Source organism: Lutra lutra, chromosome 1, assembly GCF_902655055.1.
Source record: "Lutra lutra chromosome 1, mLutLut1.2, whole genome shotgun sequence".
Taxonomy (NCBI): Eukaryota; Metazoa; Chordata; class Mammalia; order Carnivora; family Mustelidae; genus Lutra; species Lutra lutra.
Genome location: NC_062278.1, coordinates 57,880,131 through 57,886,138, shown reverse-complemented (window position 1 = coordinate 57,886,138; position 6,008 = coordinate 57,880,131). Strand labels below are relative to the sequence as shown.

General features: G+C 37.4%; 1 pseudogene; it reads left to right on the top strand.

Moving 5' to 3' along the window:
• Window positions 1-1,173: 1,173 nt before the first annotated feature.
• On the top strand, window positions 1,174-3,198 carry LOC125096801 (tigger transposable element-derived protein 1-like; annotated as a pseudogene).
• The last annotated feature ends 2,810 nt before the right edge of the window (window positions 3,199-6,008 follow it).

Sequence of the window (6,008 nt, the reverse complement as noted above, 5' to 3'; positions counted from 1 at the left end):
CTCTAAACTCTTCAAGGATACACATTATCTGTATTCTTTTTAAATGAACTCAGCACCATATTGTATTGTAATTTTAGTATATGTGTATTGTCTTCCATTCTAGATGTTAATTTCTTGAGGGCAGGTTCTGTTTCTTTCTTTCTTTCTTTCTTTCTTTTTTTTTTTTTTTTGATAGAGCTCACAAGTAGGTAGAGAGGCAGGCAGAGAGAGAGAGAGAGAGAGAGAGAGAGAGGAGGAAGCAGGCTCCCCAATGAGCGGAGAGCCCGATGTGGGGCTTGATGCCAGGACCCTGAGATCATGACCTGAGCCGAAGGCAGAGGCTTAACCCACTGAGCCACCCAGGTGCCCTCAGGTTCTGTTTCTTAAAGATCAATATATATCAACAACACAGTCTCAGACAAAGTAACTTCCCAATAATTAATTAATAGTTGGATATTGTAACTTGTATATATTAGTATTGAAGCAAAACATTTTCAGTATATTTCATAACTATGGATATTTAAACTATTCTTATTTAATACAGTCTGCTGACCCAACTTTCATTTACTGTCTTTTACCAGTGTTTTTGTAGTAGTTCATGGTGTGGCTGAGCAAATAATAGCAATAATAATAACGAAACTGTAGAACAGAACAGAGAAGGGAAAGGTTGACACTTCGAGCACAATTTTACCTGAATATATCACTGAATCTGAGGAACAATATTAGTGAATCAGGAATAACATAATGTTCAGAAAATGCAAGTAGTGTTTAAAATCATGTGAGTTTATATAAAAGTGGCTATTTAACATCTCAGTCTCAAAGTCCCAACAAAAACCATGTTGAGAGGTAATTATCCTCATGGTTCTTTCATGTTCTGCACATCATATGAGGAGAGGACCCAACTGACTTTTCATTTGTACATTTTTTTCAAAGATGTTTGCATACAGGCATACCACTGCACTTCACTTTACTCTGCTTGGCAGACAGTCCATTTGTCACAAATTGAAAGTTTTCGGCAACCCTAAGTCTATTAGGTCTATTGGTGCCATTTTTCCAACAGCATTTGCTTACTTCACGTCTCTGTGTCCTATTTTAGTAATTCTCACAATATTTCAAATTTTTTCATTATTATTTATTATGGTGATCTATAATCAGTGATGTTTAATGTTACTATTGTAATTGCTTTAGAGAGCCATGAACCACACCCAATATAAGACAGCAAACTTTATAAATGTTATGTGTGTCCTGTCTGCTCCACTGACCAGCTATCCCCACCCCTCTCTCTCTTCTCAGGACTCCCTAGTCCCTGAGACACACAATACTGAAATTAGTAACTGTTCATGTGAAAGGAATAGTCACATGTCTCTCACTTTAATCCAGATGCTAGAATGATTAAGCTTAATGATGAAAGCATGTTGGAAGCCAAGACAGGTTGAACACTAGGCCATTTGTGCCAAATAGTTACCCAAGTTGTGAAAGCAAAGGAAAAATTTTTTATTTTTTTAAAGATTTTATTTACTTATTTGTCAGAGAAAGACAGAGAGAACACAAGCACAGGGAGAGGCAGGCAGAGGGAGAAGCAGGCTCCCCGCTGAGCAAGGAGTTTGATGCGGAACTTGATCCCAGGACCCTGGAATCATGACCTGAGCCAAAGACAGACGCTTAACTGACTGAGCCACCCACGCATCCCACAAAGGAAAAAATTCTTGAAGGAAATTAAAAGTGCCACTCAATGAAAACACAAATGTTAGAAAATAAAACAGCCTTATTAATGATATGGAGAACGTTTTAGTGCCTGGATAGGAGATCAAACCAGCTACAGCAACACAGAGCAAAGCCCTAACTCTCTTCAAGTCTATGTAGCCTGAGAGAGGTTAGGAAGCTGCAGAAGAAAAGCCTGAAATTAGAAAAGGGGTTCATGAGGTTTCAGAAGCTGTCTCCATAACATAAAAGTACAAGGTAAAGCAGCAAATGCTGATGGAGAAGCTGCAGAAGATATATAGAAGGTAATTCCTGAAGGTAGCTACACTAAGAAACAGATTTTCAATGTAGATGAAACAGCCTTCTATTGGAAGATGTCATCTAGGACTTTTACAGCTAGAGAGGAGAAGTCAATCCCTGCTTCAACAGGTTTACTCTCTTACAGGTTAGGGTCTAACACAGCTGGTGATTTAAAGTTGAAGCCTACACTCCCTTATCCCTCCAAAAATCCGAGGGCTCTTAAGAATTATGTTAAATCTACTCTGCCTGTGCTTTAGTAATGGAACAAACCCTAGGTGACAGCACATTTGTTTACAACATGGTTTACTCAGTATTTTAATCCAACTATTAAGACTTACTGCTCAGAAAAATGATTCCTTTCAAAATATGACTGCTTACTGACAATGCACCTGGTCACCCAAGAGCTCTGATGGAGATGGACAACAAGAATTATGTTGTTTTCATACCTGTTGGCACAACATCCATTCTGCTGCCCATGGCTCAAGGAATAATTTTGGCTTGCAAGCCTTATTACTTAAGAAATACATTGTTTAAGACTACAGCTGCCATGGACAGTGATTCCTCTGATGGATCTGGGCAAAGTACATTGAAAACCTGCTGGAAAGGATTCACCACTACAAATGCAATTAAGAACATTTGTGATTCACTGGATGAGGTGATCTTAGTAAGTTGATTTCAACCCTCATAGATGACCTGGAGGGGTTCAATACTTGAGTAGAGGAAGTCATGGCAGGTGTGGTAGAAACAAGAGAACTAGAATTACAAGTGAAGCCTAAAGATGTGACTGAATTATTGCAACCTCATGATACAATTTTAATGGATGAGGAGTTGCTTCTTATGGGTGAGCAAAAAAAAAAAGTGGTTTCCTGAGATGGAAGCTACTCCTGGTGAAGATGTTGTGACGATTACTGAAATAACAACAAAGGATTTAGAATAATGTAAATGAGCTGATAAAGCAGTGACAAGGTTTGAGAGGATTGACTTCAATTTTGAAATAAGTTCTACTGAGGATGAAAGGCTATCAAAAGCATCACATGTTAGATAAAAATCATTTATGAAACGAAGACTCAGTGTGGCAAACATCACTATTGTCTTAAGAAATTGCCACAACCACCCCAACTCTCAGCAATCAACACCCTCATCAGTCAGCAGCCATCAATGTCAAGGTAAGACCATCCACCAGCAAAAAGATGACAACTCACTAAAAAGCTCAGATGATGTTAGCATTTTTTAGGAATAAAGTATTTTTTAATTAAGGTATGTACATTATTTATATATAACACCTTTACACACTAATAGACTACCATGTAGTATAAACATAACTTTTATATGCACCAGGAATCAAACAAAAAAAATCATTTGACTGGCTTTATTGTGGTATTTGCTTTATTGCTGCAATATGATCTCAATCTACAGTATTTCTGAGGTATGTCTGTAGTGAACAGCCTTGAAAGATAACGTCTCTCCACAGAGCAAAGGCAAATTTGTTTGCTGCCTATAATAAAAGCTTCAGGTTCCCTAACTCAGCTGTGACATACACCCATTCTGCCTGTAGCATCTAACTAGGTATATTGTGTTGCCTCTGTGGGACTTGAGGGGCAAGTAGATTGACATAAATAGGATATTCATGATGCTTCTGTCATGAGTAGTAAAGTGAATCAGAAGGTTCATGTTGCTTTTTTAAAAATAAGTGAAACTAACTAGGTAAGGAAGTTGGAAGGTGCAATACTTATCAGAAGCACATACAGTGAGAGTTCACAGAATGGAAGAAAGAGTTGAGCAGTTAAAACTCATGAAAGATGAGTCTTGGGATCTGAATAGCATGGACACACTTTAAGTGTCATTTTCTGATTCTGATATAGAATTAGTATCAATGAGCCATTCATATCCTCTGTTTTAAAGATCAAATCCTAAAAGAAATTATATGATTAGCTTGGTGAGAGAAAGTGGGACCACACAATTCACATTCCCATTAATCAGATAATTAGTAAATCAATAATCAATCAATAATCAATAATCAGATCAATAAATAAACATAACACAGACAACCCCTTCTCCTTGTTAAGCAAAGGGCCTTCTCTTCTGAAGAAACTACAATTGTCTCTTGGGAGGACAGTGGATGGCACAAAACTTACTACACTGCCCTGTTTGTTTTGACTATCAGATAACCAAAAATTCAGCTGTTAGTAACTATTTAAGACCAAATTCCTTACACATTGGTCCTTATCTTGTCCTTCTACCCTGAATTTTTTTCTTATAATTTTTAAAACAACTGTACATTTTATATGTGGGAAATAAACAAACAATACCATGCACAGACCCCCAAATAAACATGCTCTGCTATTATACTTTTCTTCTTTGCATATGCTGCTCCTTTTCCCTAACATCTCTTCTCCATTTTGTCCACCACACGTTTCTAACTGCTGGGAAAGGCAGTTGCACACAGCTGGTTGCTCCTTGCACAGCTGCATAAAGGTGGCCCTGAGCCTGGAACATTTCCTTGCAAAGAAATAAAGAGCCTTCACAGCCTGTGTTGGACATGTCTGTTTGCTTGGAAATATCTTCCCCTATTCCAGACCTGGTATGTATTTCTTTGCTCTGCTTCATCATGGATGTCATATGGTACCATACAGTACTAACTGCTGTATCTGTTCCCAGTAGGTGGGGAGAGTATAATAGAGTTCACCTGCAGTACAGAGGGATGCATGCAGACCCTCTTCTTGCATCAGCTGTGGGTGAGACCCACTGGCCATGGTGGATGAACACTCATAGTTGAAGCTGATCTTACTCTGTCTCTTCTCTTTATGAGTAAAGTGTTGTTCATTCTAGTGTTTGTATGAGTCGTGTCTTCCTTACCCAACATCTGCAAACCATGCAATGGCTAAAATTGGGGATTGCTGCTTCTTGTGGCAGCACAGTTAAAGCTCTTTGCTGTCCTCTGTTCATTTGGTAACAGGTGTTGCCTGCTCAACATAATTCATTGTTGGATGTATGCAAAGTTATCCACCCTGTTCTTTCTGCTCCTGATGTACTTTTACTTACCGGTAGAATCCAACCTATCTTAACATTATCTGCAATTCTTTGTTTAAATATCTATATATGATAATAGATAAACATTTCTTTGGATAGGTCTATATCTTATTTATTATTCAATCACCAGCACCTACTCTGTTTTCTGACATTTAAGAGGAGTTAAATAAGTGAAGCCTCGTTATTTAACTGAGCTAATAAATGCACAAATAAATTAGAGGTGGCAGAGAAACAAGATGATATGGGTACTTCTTGAACGGTGGTTCCACAGTCTGCATTTCACAGAGTCTCAGTTTCTCTTTTCATCTATCTCTATACTATTCTCTAGAACATTGACTTTTCCTTGTTCTTCATAATTTAATAGTAAGTTAAATACTCAACTCCTTTTGAGAAACTATATCATCAGATTTTCATTTTAAATGCCAATTTACCCTTTTTCTATCATGCTACTTCTCCAGTTCTATTCAATTTCGTTCACAACAATTTGGGAATGTGTATTCCTCACTACAGTCAAAGGCCATGTAGTTTACCTAACCAGTTAGTGGTAGGCTGAGACTTTCAACCCATCACAATACTACCTAAAAAGTTTCTTTTTCCACTGCACTGCGTATTATCTCACAAACTCAGATAAGTAATCTCTCTTCCCAAACTGCATAAGTTCAGGCAAAATTGTGGTTATGTTCTTCATCTTATAAATCACAGCAAATGCCCAATATTTCTCCTAGGATTTTAATAAGTGGAACAGGAAGTATGTAACTTTAAGAGGTTAAAGAACACATTTAATACCCATGAAAAACCCAACTCCCTATTAATATCCTTTGAGAATTCTTCCTTGAAGTTTTGTTTCAAATCACTTTGTCAATGCCAAATAATGTGTATTTTGCTTAGTTGCTTTCTTTGAAAAGCGCCCCAAAAAATAATTTTATGTTTACAATGTCACCTCTCTTTCAGAACTCATAAAGAAAATGTCTTCTTCTTTGTTTCCTTTTTATTTCTTT